The sequence below is a fragment of the Monodon monoceros genome, unplaced genomic scaffold (genome assembly GCF_005190385.1).
Source record: "Monodon monoceros isolate NGI ecotype Baffin Bay Population unplaced genomic scaffold, NGI_Narwhal_1 Super_Scaffold_6, whole genome shotgun sequence".
Taxonomy (NCBI): Eukaryota; Metazoa; Chordata; class Mammalia; order Artiodactyla; family Monodontidae; genus Monodon; species Monodon monoceros.
Genome location: NW_021703783.1, coordinates 19,318,045 through 19,333,708, shown reverse-complemented (window position 1 = coordinate 19,333,708; position 15,664 = coordinate 19,318,045). Strand labels below are relative to the sequence as shown.

At 38.0% G+C, this 15,664-nt stretch overlaps 1 protein-coding gene across 4 annotated transcripts in view; it reads left to right on the top strand.

Moving 5' to 3' along the window:
- The window catches only part of SOX5 (SRY-box 5), a 999,335-nt gene that overhangs the window by 33,742 nt on the left and 949,929 nt on the right, over positions 1–15,664 (top strand). The window lies entirely within an intron of this gene.

Genomic DNA, 15,664 nt, shown 5'->3' with positions numbered 1-15,664 from the left:
TAGAACTGGGACATGTTTCATAGCCTATAATCCTTCCTGCAAACCCACTGAAGGAAATTGAGGTCCAGGGCTGCTAGGTGAGAGTCTTAAAGTCACATAGATAAATAGGAGAATTGATCATAGAACCCAGGTCTCCTGGCTCCCTTGCTGGGCTGTATTATTCTCCACTCTGCACATGGCTGGGTCTATCATTTGGCCTCCTTTTTTGGTGGTAAGATGTCTCTCAAATGAGAGTGATAAAATATGAGTAGCATTCACCCTTCTCTCAGAAATGAAGGATTCTAGAGAGGCATTTTCGTTTTGCTTTCTTTTTCCCCTTGTGGTTATTGACAAAGCCTGGGATCATGTTGAAACTTGTTGCAACCACCAGGAAACACTTTAAGCTTTAAAAAAATTTTTTTTAAATTTTGTTTATGTTTTTAAATTTTTACATCTTTTTTTTTTTTAACATCTTTATTGGAGTATAATTGCTTTGCAATGGTGTGTTATTTCTGCTGTATAATAAAGTGAATCAGCTATACATATACATATATCCCCATATCCCCTCCCTCTTGCGTCTCCCTCCCACCCTCCTTATCCCTCACCCTGCTCCCAATTAACAAGTAGCAAGCATGATTATGCTCCAGTTAGTCGGAAAGACTTGTCGGACTTTAATATTTAGATGAGGAAAAGACCTTCAGCCTTGAAGAAGAAAATCCCTGTTGATATTTTCCATAAAAGGGGATGTACAGTTACTTCAGCAGGGCCGACTCTGCCACTTTGTGTAGATGAAACCCTGAGAAATGGCTATGAAGAGAGCATGTTAGTCACGGCTCACATTAACACAGTGTTCCCTCCAATTTGTTGGTTTCTTTCTCATGAAAATGCTGTATAATGAACCATCAGGAGGTTATTCTTTCGCTATGGTTTGCCCCAAAATAAAACAAAAAATAATAAAAATTATTAAAAGCGCTTTTATGGAAGTGTGATGAAGACAGCTTTTTGTACATGGATGTTTCACTAGTGTCATCCATTTAAGTCAAATAGGTAACATGCTCCAAAGGCAACTTTTAAAAATCACGTAAATTTAATTCACCTTTTCTAAAATAATTGACATTTACACTCATTACAACTTGCAGTGACTCTCTCTCAAGCAAAAAAAATTCCTTTTCTTAAGAAATCAGTAGGACATTCAGCTCCCCTGAGAAACTAGTTGGTTACATGCCCCTGTCTGGGTGCCCCCAGCTGCTCCCAGGTGAAGAGTTGGCCTTCAGTGATTGAATACGGTGCTGGGTAATGTGCCTTGAGCGTCTTGCAGAATGTCAGAAAATTCCCTTTATTTTCTTTAGCCTCTATTTGGCAACACTTAAAGATTCAAAAATAGAGAGAAAATGACAAGAGATGTAGAACTGGAGTCCTCATTGCCAAACGTGTTTTTTGGTAGACTTAGAAAACTGAATTGTTGTCTCAGTGTCATAGCTAGAGGTTAGTTCGAGTCATGTCCCAAACCTAGGTTATCACTGGTTTTAGTGTTGTTACAGATAGTCTCAGCAAGGACACGGATGGAGCAAGTTTTAACTTTTGCTCTTCATGTGCTTACAAGAAGAACACACCTTGTTTACTATTTCACCTCTCTCCTCAGTTCCTATATTTATGTGGTTTTGAGAAACCTACTCTAAGCAGATGTCGCATGAAGAGAACATTTCTCTGGGGAGGTTAAGATCTCCAAAATGTAGTCCATGGTACCTATAATTGAATACCTACCATGTGCCATGCCCTCTTTTTTGGCATTGGGGATAAAGCAGTGAACAAAATGGACAGCCCTTGCCATTGAGGAGCTTAAAATCTAGTGTGCACGATAGAAAATAAACTATACATAAGAAATGTGATAATTTCATATGAAGAAGAATAAGTAGCATAGTATGATAGAAAGTAGTTCCCAGGATTTGCTGTGGTTGGCGTGGTCCAGGAAGATGATGGTCGAGTTGAGATCTGAATGATGAGAAGGAAGAGTCTGTGGGATGACCCAGGAGAACAGATTTCTCAGGAAAAGAAATAGCATAAGAAAAGGAATAGCATATACCGGGGTCCAGTGACGGGGGAGAGCCTAGCTTGTTCTGGGGGGAAGAGCCCACTCTTCTCACACTTGTCATGACTCCTCTTCCATCTGCATTCTCAGCTCATGATCTGGCTTCCTGTTTCTTCTAGAAATTAAAGGAACGGGAAGGGGACTTCTTGAAACGTCTGTCACCTAGCTATGCACCTACCTGCATACACTGTGCCTTCTCCTTGCCCCTACGTATAAACTCTAGGCAGTCCTAGTAAAGGCTGACTCCTCTGTTTATGCACAGTCTACAGTCTCTTCCCTCTGGCCTGCTCAGACGTTCTTCCACCCATGTTCCTCTTTCTCTCTGGCATCATCAACTTTTCCCTCTACCTGATCTTTCCTACCAACCTACTATCAACATTTTCCTCTTAAAATCTTATTTCTTCCATTTTAAGAGGAAAAACATTCTTTTGATGCCACTCCTCTCCAGATACTCCACATTTGTCTCCATCTGTTTAAAGAAGAATTCCTTGAAAAAGTTGCGTAAATTTTTTGACTCCAAATTCTTCCCTCTCCTTTTCCCTTGAAACCGCCCCAAAGAGGCATCTGTCTTCATCACGCCACCAAAAAGAGTCAACGGTGGCCTCCATGTTGCTATGCCAATGATTAATTACCAGTCCTTACCTTACTTGTCCTGTCTGCAACATTAGAAAGTGTTATTTACTCTTGTTGCCTCATAACACGTTTTTAACTTGGCTTCCGTTTCCTTAATTTTCCTTCTGCCTACTAGCTGCGGCTTTTCTGCTCTTTATTTGGTCCCTCTTCATTGCTGTAGCTGCTGAACACTGGTGTGCCCTAGGGCTTAGTTCTTGGACCCCTTCTCTTTGCTATCAAAACAGAAATCTTCGCTAGTCTCTATCAAGCCTAACAGGTAAATGCCATACATGTACTGATGACTCTGAAATACATATCTAGAACCCAGAACTCTCTCCTGAACTTTAAACTCATATATACAACTCCCTAGTTGACAGCTCTTCCACTGTCTAATAGGGACTTCAATATAATAGGTACAAATATGAACTCCTGATCTCTCCCAACCCCATACCCTCTGCTTCTTCTGCAGTCTTTCCCATCTCAGTTATGGCCACTCCACTCTTTCAGTGGCTCAGGCCAAATTCTCAAAGTCGTCCTCACATGACTCTTTCTTTCAGGAAGCCTGTCTTCTCTACCTTCAAAATCTATTCAAATTCTGACTGTATAAAGATTTTTTAAAGGAAAGAATGAAGATTATTTTCAAAAGAATAAAGAGTTTTAGATTCTCTCTTAGAAGTTTAATGATCATGCAAAGCCTACACACTCATACCTTATTTAAAGAAGTTAGAAAATACACAGAAAGCTATAGAAGATCGCTGTATATCCTGCAGAAGTTTTGTTTCCTAAATACTAATACAAATATCGTGTTAAGGAAGTAAAACAATTTAAAGTAATGGTTTTAGAAAATAACTTACAGGTGTAAAAGAGAAGCATATGGTTGAACAGAGATTGTCAATGAAATTGACAGATGAGTAACATTCATTGTAACTTTTAATTAACACCTTGGAAAATTCCATAGAATGATACTGTATGTAAATGACTATGTGTGATATCTTGGAGCATTCTCTTACCTGTTCCGCAGAGGGGAAAAATGGATCACAAAACTGCTTATAATGATTTTACCCAGCCTGGTGTTTGTTTTGGGTGTTATCTACTTGTGTCAATCATGCCAATTTGAGCTGCCAATATTCTAAATATATTTGTCTGAGATAGAAGTGATTCTCTGTATTCTGTGGAGGAAAGAAAAACTATGTTTTAGTTTCTTATCATTTCTCCTTTTCCACATTTCATGATTGAGTAACTATGGGAGGATTTGAGCTTTTACCTGGAACTTTTCCAAGGTGATTTAAAATCCGGTTCATTCAAAATCTGGTTAATAAAATTTGTGATCAGTATATCATATATAACACTGGAGGTGGTGAGAAACTGATTTTTGTGAGGGATTCAAAATCCTAACTTGCACTTTTTTCTGTATGTTGAGACTCATTTTCTATTCACTGTTTGTGGTGAAATGGGAATGTTTCCTGTTGAAAATAGTGGTGGTTGGTTTATATATAATGTTTCCAAACTTTTGTAGAGGTACAGTTACTATAGGATTTTGTTATTAATTTTTGAGCTCTGATAAAAGTCTGCTTTTTAGAGTTCTGCTAAGAGAGTTGTGGTACAAATATAAGCTTACCTACCTGTTGCTGATTTCAAAAACTGGGGGTGGAGAGATGGTGAAAGACATAGAAATATGTTTTCTTTGACAGAAACATCTGTCAGTTGTTACTAGATAACATGTTTGGTCACCATTATACATTCATTGGTGGTCTAGGGTAATCCTTGGGGACATGAGTTATTCTCTCAAACTGTTATCTCTTGAGAGTCTCAAGGACTGCAAAGGGTGTATGGCTCTCTCTTTTTGTCCTGTCTACTTACAATTATTGTGTTTAACTTCCTCTGCTTCTCTCTTTTGCTACTTTCTCCCTCTCCCACCCACCTATCTTATCTTCTCTCTGCCTTTCTTCACTGGGTTTTCCATGCTTCTGGGCTTAGTGCCAGTTGACTTGACCATTAGAATCATACCCAGCAAGTGATGGCCCTCTTCTCATGAGCTGCATGGTCATGTTGAGTTATGAATGATTTTAGGTCTTCTTGGAGATTTCTGTTTTTCAAAGCTATTCAGAATTTATTAATTTGCTGCTCAAGATGTTGGTCAAAAGGCAGCAAGTCAAGGGAAGGTAGAACTGGGTAGCACAACTGTTTCAGATGGCTGAGGTTTGCAGAACACTTGCTACATAAACAAGGCATTCTTATAATTTAAATTACTAAGTGTGATTTTAAAGGATCAGTTATAATATGCCTGCTTTTGAAAGCTAATGTCTATTTTAGGTTCAGTATTTAAGTTCCTTAGAATAATTTTTTATTCTCTTGTTTATTGTTTAGTGAGTATTAAGATTTTAAATCATTCTACGGATTAATTTAAGGAGTTAAAGCATTAGAACTGAAATATAAAAGCTTTAAAGATACAAAAGAATGAATTTATGTTATTATTTTTATCTTTTCGAGTGTTAGGAGCCTAAATGTGTTAGAGCTGAAACATGAAGAATGGAGGAAGAAACAAAAAATTACACAGAAAATACCAATTAAGCGTGAATGTTGCCTGATTTATAATTCCATGTACAGAGATTATAAAGAAGAAATATAGCTCAAGAAGGATGAGATGCTCTAAAATTGTGATTCTGACTATGTAATTGAGAATAATCCTGCTGAGAAAGAAAAGGAGTTACATAAAAGTGTAACTGTATTATCAGGAGCTCTTTGATAAGCTCAGAATTTAAAGGGGGTATCAAAGATAGAAGGCGTACAAAACTAGGGCTTATATAAGAAAGGCAGGAACTTTGGGAGAGTTAATGATCATGGTCATTCATTCATTCTGTCAGCATTTATTGGGAAAATTTATTTTGCCAGATTATCTTGTTTGCACTGTGGATACTAAAATATAATGGGGTCTTTGCTCTCAAAAATCTACCATGATAACATTGGGCAATAAAATTAATAATTGGCATAATAAAGGAAGAACTCTTCAAACCCTCTTTTGTTTCCAAAATGGAAGGTGGAAATTCAGCATATTTCAGTGGAAATTCAAGCCCAGGCTGGGATAAAGAATAGAGTAAGAACTTCTTGAAGTGAGTTCAAGGTTCTAGTCCCAGACAAATGGGGCTTACAAAAGAACTTGCTCATATAATTTTGAGAAAAAAATGTTGGGTAAATAGTAGCTTGAGATATTTAGGTAGATTTTTGGCAGGTAGAACAACTGAACTCATAGGTAATTGATTAATGGATGAGTGTTAATGGAAACTGGACTGTGATCTTGCCCTTGGCTTTGAATATTTACTGACAACTTCAGTCAAAGCGTGCTTAGCAGATCTTTAGATGACAAGTAGCTGAGGGGGTAGCTTATATATGTTGAATCAAATTATCAGAATTCAATATTCAGATAAATGTAAGATTAGTATGTGAGGCTAAAATAGGAGACTCTCTTGAGAGTGGTTCCTTAGAAAAAAAGAATATGAAGTTTAAATGGTTAATCATCCAGTGCTTGATGGCACTATTAAAAAAGAAATAATTGGCTAATTGTTGCAAGGCCTTATTGATACACTTCAATAGGTCCAGAGGCCTAACTCGGGACGCCACAACTCTCTTCAAATATTTAAATATCCAGCATGTGGAAGAGATGGTATAGTGGCTTTGTGTTGCTCTCAAAGTACTGCAAGAGGTAAATGAAGATCATTTTAGTACTATGAAATGGAAAACCTCCAAAAAATCAAAGTTGTCCAACAATGGAGAGGACTACCTTGTAAGATAGCGAAAGTCTTGTTATAGAGAAAGAAGTGGGCCATATATGTCAAGACAAGAATTGTATTAGGAAATCTCTAAGGTTTCCTTTCTTTCAAATTGCATAATTCTGTAATTTCACAAACTTGTTATGACAGTTTGAGAAGGTAAGAGGGATTTGCTCCAAGGGAAATAATATGCATATGAGTGGGGGCATTTTTAAAAAAAGATCAAACTAGTGGCAGTCCTGAAAACTAGAAATTAGAGTCAGAATGGGGAGTGGCTATAGCATTTCCTCCTCAAACATTCTTGGGCTTTTCTCAGATAAATACAAAAGTATGTAAAGAAACACAGTGGTCTGAATTTGACCCCTGGTTTGTTGGGGAGGTAAAGCATAGACATATATTGGAGATCCCTTTAATTATTCCCTAGTGTTCTGCTCTCCTTTGACTAGAAGATATGCTTGCCAGGTTGCAAACAAGAGGTTTCATTTGGGAAACCAACAATCCTTGCCTTTGTATTGAATTAAATATGGAGGTTTCATCTGTAAGAACTAACCATGTTGGCCTGGACTCCTAAGTACCTAAAAACCACTTCTAATGTTGCTCAAATTAGCCTCATTAGGCCCACCTGATATCTTTTCTATCAAGTTAACACAAAAGACTCTGGATGGATTAGAGTCCTTGGTTGAACAGATTCTAATTGAATTTAGAGATAACTCTGTATGTACACTGGGATCCTGGATTTGGGAAAGACCTGGAAGATGACCTGATATCAAGTTCCTATTTTACAGGATGCAGAAACTGAGTTCTAGGGCTACTGACTTGCCCAGGACAATTCTGTTTAGTTAGAAACAAGGTTGAGAACCCAGCTCTTAAGAATTTCAGTGAATTCGCATCTCTTTCTATTATACCACACTCTCATTTCCTCTTTTAAACTAAGCTGAAGGTATGCAGTGTCTCAAGACACTAAAGAAAAAAAGGAGCTTATATCTACATTGTCTTCATTAAGTTAAAAGTGTTACATTTAAGTCTTGAGTATTTTTCAGTTTTATTAAACTTTGATCTCTGCAAAGAAAATGAGTCAGTTGTTAAAGTTCTGTTCTGATGAAAATGGAAAGGCTGGAGATAGGATTCTGTGGTTAATTTCGAAAAGGATTTAGAGCTTATGATAGTCTTAACGACTTCCCTAAATTATGTAGATTACTATTCCAGTAGTAGATAGATCAAGTATCTGTTTTAGGACAGCTTTTAAGGTGAGCAAATCTAAGACAGCTGAACAGAATATCACTTTACCTAGAGTTAATTCAGGCTTCTGAACTTGTGTCAGAGAGGAAGGTCAGCATACTTGAGCACTTCGCTGCAAAGTCTCTAAGAGTTAAAAATCTTTTTATTATGATTCTTTTCTTTATTCTCCCTTGTGACTGGAATATAGATTTAAGTAGTGGTACTTCATTGTTTTCAACAATAATTGACTCAGTATTGGATTTAATCATGATGATGGCTTATCAGTTAAAATGTATCGCAGTGATAATTTCAATGGAGTTTTTATTGAGCAAACTCCTAAATGAGTATTTGACTCACTAAAATTTATGATAAAAGTAAGGTGTTCTCAATAAATGTTTGTTGAATTAATTCCATTAAGATTTTGAATAATGAATGCATAAATGTTTTAGAAATGTATATATTTAGAAATAATCAAATTGATGCAATTTGATGTGACAGTGTTTTTTGGACAGTTCCTGATCGGTAATTCCTGTGTTCATGTCACGTAAATTAACAGAGATTTAACATAGTCATGGAACCTTGGGTGTTGTGGGGAAAGATGTTTGAATAGGCTAAGTGAACCTATTTGAATGGGGAAGGTGAACAGATTACTGAATTAAATTTAGAAAATTAAAATCATATGAATTTAAAGGTTGAATTAAAAATTAAATTGGCATATTTGCAAGTAAAAATCAAAAGAGAAATAACTTTTCTGGTTCATGTGCCTTCAGGGAGGAAGACAGAGAGCAAAGGTAGGGGGAGTGGTTTAGAGATTTCCTTGTAACAAAGTAGTTTTAGTAATTTATTGCACGTCTTCTGTATACTGTCTATTCCAATAAAGTACAAGTCACTTTCCCTGGTCCTGCGGAATTTGCCTTCTTTGGGAGTGGAGACAGGCTAAGACACTCACATATGAAGCAATTTGTTATAGATGCCTAAGATTTGTGTCATTGTGCAAATAAGTCGAAAATACTCTAAAGACTGTACTTGGCTTCTCTTCCTTCATTGCCCCTTCCCAGCAATACTAACTTGCTGCTCACGATGAGCACTCAATAACCTTGGACCAGCTCCTGATCGAGATTCATGACTTTCATGTCATAAGAAATTCTTGTTGGGGCCAGGTCCTCACCTCAGAATCATGCTCGTACCTGGCACGTGTTTCCTCTGTTCAGATCGCCTACCTCGTGCCTTAGACCCTTTGATTTCAATCCTAGCCCATCATCAGAGTCACTTGTGGAGTGTTAAAGTTCAGGCACTAGCAGACTCTCTGGGGCTGTGGCCCAGGCAGATGGATTTTGAAAAGACTTGAAGATGTGTTTCTGATAACTTTTAACTATCCAGCTTCTGGGGCCAGTGATCTGCATCCCATATGCTTATCTACCTGGTCTTTACTTCCTGTCTGCTTGTTCTCTTCCTGCCTATATAATGACCCGTCCTTTAGGTGTTTAATTTGATTTGTCTTAATCAACATTCCGGGGGTGGGGGCCATAACTCTTTTAAGATCATTAAAAATTTGAAAACTGGAACCAGTTGATTGAGTTATAGAGAACCAGACCTCAGTTAAAAGTCTCTGCCATGTGCCTAGCATCTATTCTGGTCAGTGGTGATGTGTTTACCCACTCCATCATCTTTCTGTGGAATATCCTATTTTTTGTGTCTTTATTTTGTGTTCTAGAATTGCTTCCAAACATACTGTGCTCACCTGTGTGTTGATTGTAGGTAGCAAGATGAACAAACGTCTGTTTTGAGCATGAAAATACACTTGTTTCTGTAACTACCTGATTGTGGGATTAATTTGAGAAAAGTGATTCCAGTCTATTTGAATAATTTCTCTGATGTAGTAAACATAAAACTTCTTATTCAGATGACAGGTTTCTTTTTATTCATTCTTAAAATGGTTTGTGAAGCCATTAATACAGATTAAGTGAAAAGAAATCAGATCATTTTTTACTAAATTTTGTGGTTGATATTTTCAACATTTATCAATAAAAGTAAGATTGGGAATGTCAGATTCATTGCCTGGTCTTTAAGGCTGTTAATGGATTTCTGGTTCCAATGTTAAAGTACAATCTGTCTGACATGATTTAAATATTTAGTGTAGATAAGACCCAAGTTAGCGGATTTGCTGGAGTAACACGAACTAATTTTCTAGTTATTTGCTGGCCCAAGAGCATGACAACCATATATAAGCACAGATCAAATAAAAGTGAGGACTTTTTTAAAGCTTGCTGACTAGAGGCCAGTGCGTTCCACATCAGGGCATCTCTCTCACTTCCCATAGGGTAGGAGGTTCAGTGCTGTGTGCTTTCATGATTACTTACTGGGTTGATGGCATTTTGGCTATCACTGTTAATTACTCTTTATCCCCAAGGAATATTTTAGGAATTTATCTCTTAGCATTTCTTATCTTTGTGAATTGCTGACAAATAAATTCTGGGCCTGACGTGTCTCTTCACCTGTCATCTTTTAGTTGTTGCTATAAATGTCATGGTCATTTTTAGGATCATGTAGGGCCCATCACTTTTACCCTGAAGTGATTTAAAGACCACTTATAGGAAAAAAGAAAACAGAAAAACGGTGGGAGAGAAAATGAGGATGAAGCAGAGAGTGGGTAGAGCAGAAGTCCAGCATAAAATGTAATGGACACCAGTAGGCACTTGGCTCTTACTATCTTTGGAACACTTTAAACCAAAGGGTTTGCTTTTGTAGAATTTTAGAATTGAATGTAACCTTAGAGATAATATAGTTCGTAGGCTTCATTTTAAAAAGTAAGAAAAGAATAAGAAAGGTTAAATGACATGGTCATGGTCACACAAACAGTGACGTTGTCTACTTACTGGCCATCATGCTGCTACTTATCTTTATTTTTAGGGTAAGCAAAGTAGGTCATTTGCCTCAGAGACTCAGGAAGGCTAAGATCATCAGCTACTTCCATTTTGCCCAGTGAATGGACGTTTTCCAAACCTTATTTTCCTCCTTCCTTGTCTTTGCCAGTGTTGACTCTTCATCCTTTCTTAAAATCTCTCTTCTCTCAGTTTCTGTGGCTGTGTGGTCTCTGTCCTCCTCCTAGTGTGAGCTTTATTATTTACTTCCTTCGGGGACCTCTTTATGCTTTCACTTGCTAACATCGGACCTCCAGAGTTCTCCCCTTAGCTCACTGTTCTGTATGCTCTTCTTGGACAATCTCATTCATCATTTATTTAGTACTTATTAGGAGGCCCACACCATACTAAATACTGTGCTAGATACTGTGCTAGATACTGAATAATGACAAGCCTGACCCCTGGACTATGGGATGAGTGATCTTATCCATTCTTGGGGTTTCAGCTCTTGCCCATATTCTGAGGAGCCTTGAATCCATAGCTCTGGTGTGATTGATACCTTGAGTTCTCCATGTATAACAAGCTTGGCTGTTTCACAGAAATTCGGGATGCTTAACGTGGACTTTGTCATTTCCTTTCCCCCTCATTCCTTTCTTCAAATATGCTTTTCCTCCTGAATTCCACATTTCAGTGTCAAAGCCACTTAGCCACACCTGCAGAAAGTTGAAAGCCTTGATACTTGTTCATTCTTTCCCTTCCAGCGACTAATTCCTGGCCCCTCTACCTTATTCCCACTCCTTTGTCATTCCTTGTCTTCAGTTTTGCCTTAGGCTCCTAACTGGACTTGACTTCTCCAGCCTTACTCCCCTTTCCATCACCTTCCTGAGATCCACTCTGCACAGGGTCGCTGGAGTGATGGTCTAGACCAGAGGGTAATTGAACCACGTCATTCTCTGCTTAAAACCCTCGCTTGGTTTCCCATAGTCTACAGGGTAAAGCCCAAGCTCCCTCGCGTGGCATCAGGGTCGTCTGAGACCTGGCCCTACCTGTGCTGCCTGCCCCTCTTACCCAACAGTTTGCTGCTCTCTGATGACGTCACGGTGTTTGCCGAGTCAGAGTTCTTGCTTATGCTGTTTTCTTTGCGGGGTACATAACACCCCCAACTCATGGTTTTCTGCTTGGCTAAACTGCTTGGCTAAACTTAAAAAATTATTATGACTAATTTCAGATAATCACAGAAGGAGATGGAAACATACAAAGAGTTCCTATATTCAACATTAAGATTTTGACACTCTAGTTCATTTATTCCCCCCTCCTCCCACTCCCCTTTTTTTGCAGAAGTATTTAAAAGTAAATCCAAGATACCATACAGTTTCGCCTGTACTTCAGTGTGCGTCTTCAGAAGTATGGACATGTTCATACATAACAACAGTGTTATTATTATGAAAGCTAACAAAATTGACAGTAATTCCCTGGTATCACTTAGTAACCTGTGCATAATGAAAACTCCTAAGTTGTTGCAAAAAAATCTTTTTACAGCTAGAATGTTTGAATCATGATCCAAATAAATAATACATTGTTAAATTTGGTTAAGTTTCTAATTCTCTTTTAACTGAATACATTGCCCACCCCCGTGTTTTGTTTTTTTTCTCTTTTTGCGGTACGGGGGCCTCTCACTGTTGTGGCTTCTCCCGCTGCGGAGCGCAGGCTCCGGACGCGCAGGCTCAGCGGCCATGGCTCACGGGCCCAGCCGCTCCGCGGCATGTGGGATCTTCCCGGGCCAGGGCACGAACCCGTAACCCCTGCATCGGCAGGCGGACTCTCAACCACTGCGCCACCAGCGAAGCCCTACCCCCGTGTTTTATTAATGCTGTTTTCTTGTTGCAGAAACTAGGTCAGTGGTCATATAGAACGTTCCATATTCTGTATTTATTTACTTCTCTTCTTCTGGTGTTACTTGTTTCTATATCCACTGTATTTCCTATCAATAGAAATTAGCTCTGTCTATCTATCTTTTAGAATAAGATTGATCAGTGGGTTCAAGTGGTGACAGCCTCATCCCTCCCTTACCATCAATCATTGTGCAGCTAATGGTTTAATCCATTGATGATCACTGCTTGAATCAGTTATTTCATTAAGGATTGCAAAATGTTAATTGTATAATTCCATAATATCTTCCACATTTGCTGGCTGGAACTCTTCTATAAAGAAGAATTTTACTTCATCAACTAAGAACATTTGGTTACCCTGAAATGCGAGTTGTATAGGAGAGGACAGCAAGAATACTAGTTTTCATTTTGGTAACCTCGCTAAATCTTAATCATCCTTCAAGGCTCAGCTCAGGGCATTTCATTTGTAGGTAGCCATTGTTAACCCTGCAGAGCCAAACTAAATGCTACTTTCTTCTTCCATGATATTCCATACTTACCTCTGCCGTTAGCTTTCTCACAGTATATTGAAAGTATTGCATTTTTAAACTGAAAATTCATTTCATTGTGGATGATATGGCCTAAAGCAATGCTACTGAAAGCAATTTGGTAGAACACACTCTACTCAAGTAATTTGTTCAGAATCATTATTGCATCTCGTTTTTCTCTGAGGCAGTTTTTGTAAACTTTTATACATCTTGGAGCATTTTTGTCTATTTCAGATTTTTAAAATTGTTTTTTCTTTTTAATTTTGAATTGTTTGTCAACCAGCTGTGCTTATTACTTCATATATTTGTAATAGTTACAAGTTGAAAACAATATAAATGTTTGAAAATGTGACATTGCTTAAATAACTTATAGGACCCCAAGCAGTGGAATAGTATACAGTCATTAAAAATAATTTTGTGAACATATAGCTATCGGCATGTAAAGATTTTTATATTATGCAGTGACAGAAAAAGATTACAAAAATATGCTATGGTACCATGAATTTTTTTTGTCACACATAGAAGTGTTGTCATACTGTTACTATGTTGTTGTTATTGTTACACCATGAGGAAAAGTTTCAAAGTCTACTCACAAGGCAAAAATAGCCCGGAGTCAAATTACTCTCAAAATTCCCATAAATTCTCAAAAATGCAGGATGCTCATACCAGGAGGACCGGTCAGGAGGATGCACTGATTAGAGCAGTACTTAGACCCACATCTTCTACCTCCATAGCTTTGTATACAAGACCTCTGGGTGGCCAGCAAGCAGGAGAGGTGAATGTATATTCTGATGCTGCTCCTCTGACTGCATATAGAGGATTCAGAAGGACACACACTAGAGGGAGAATAGTGTTTCCCTGGGTGTGCTGGACTTTAGGCCCCAGATGGAAGGTGGAATAAGTTTTCTATATGAATAAACTGTAAATGGTTGTGGTCTAAAAAATACCATTAAGGCTAGACTTGGTATACTGTCTTAAAAAAAAAAATTATTATTAGTTTTTTTGCGGTACGCTGGCCTCTCACTGTTGTGGCCTCTCCCGTTGCGGAGCACAGGCTCCGGACGCGCAGGCTCAGCGGCCATGGCTCACGGGCCCAGCCATTCCGCGGCATGTGGGATCTTCCCGGACTGGCGCACGAACCCATGTCGCCTGCATCGGCAGGCAGACTCTCAACCACTGCGCCACCAGGGAAGCCTTAAAAAATAATTATTAATAAAATTATATCTATGAAGAACTGTGGTCCATATTAAATGATAAAAATCATGATGAACTTGGTAAATGCTGTCCTTCCGAAGTGTACGCTTTTGTATTCTGTATATATCTTTCCAGGGGTTTATGGATTCCATGAAATTGAGTGTAAAATTTTAGGTGAATGTACTTTTCTTCTGTGTGGAAAGAAATTAGATTCTTAAAGGTGTTCATTACTCAAAATAAGGCCCTTAGTTTTTGTGCCCAGAACTGGAATAAAACAGATTTCTGCTTATATGGAATTTCGGAAACATCTGTGTAACCTGAAATTTGATTAATAGGTCAGCCTTGTGCACGTAGTAAGATACGTTCTGATTTCTCATAACTTCCACTTACGGGGTGAGTCAGAAGTATATTTACTGTAAGAGTACCATCCCAACAAACCCCAATTTTACATTCTTCCATTGGCACACGAAATATGATGTACAGATTTAGAAAATATATGTGTTTGCTGCTCGAAGTAATTAAACTACTTCAATTAACACTTCAGTTTTTTTTTTTTTTCTTTACTAGTTCTGAGGTTTCCAGTGAGTAATAGCTAGCTCTTAGTGGCAGTGAGTCCAAGGCTCAGAACCCAGAAATCTGGGGACTGCAATGGGGGTTTTTAAGACAGAGAAAGAAGCGGGCAGCGCTGTTAGTGCTTCAGACTCATATTGAGTTAAATGAGTCATGTGTTGATACCATTCATTTACTCTAAAAGATAACATTAAGAAATTCCCCAAAGGGTGAGCTGTGGCAAAGCGAGAGAGAGGCATGGACATATATCCACTACCAAACATAAGGTAGATAGCTAGTGGGAAGCAGCCTCATAGCACAGGGAGATCCGCTTGGTGCTTTGTGACCGCCTGGAGGGGTGGGATAGGGAGGGTGGGAGGGAGGGAGATGCAAGAGGGAAGAGATATGGGAACATATGTATATGTATAACTGATTCACTTTGTTATAAAGCAGAAACTAACACACCATTGTAAAGCAATTATACTCCAATAAAGGTGTTAAAAAAAAAAAAGAATGACCTAAAAAAAAAAATATATATATATATATATCCACAAATAAATAAATAAATAAATGTCTCAAACACACACATATATGGATAAAATCAAATAGCAAAATGTTAACAATTGTTGAATCTAGGTGGAGAAATATATCTTCCAATTTTTCTGTATGTTTAAAATTTTTCATAATAAAACTTTGAAAAAAGAAAAAAAAAAAAAAAAGAGAAATTCCCCAAACTGCTAAAGATAGTAGAGACTGAAGAATATCAGATGTGGAACCCAAATCCCCAAATTCAATCCCAGCTTGACTATTTTCCTTGGACGATTTCCTTAACTCCTCCACATCTCAGTCTCCTTATCTGTAATAATAGAACTAATCTCACAATGTTCTTTTGAGGATTGAATTAGTAAATACATATGAAATACTTAGAACAAAGTGCAGTAATGTGTGCGTCAGCTGTCCTGAGCAGAGTACTGGAAAG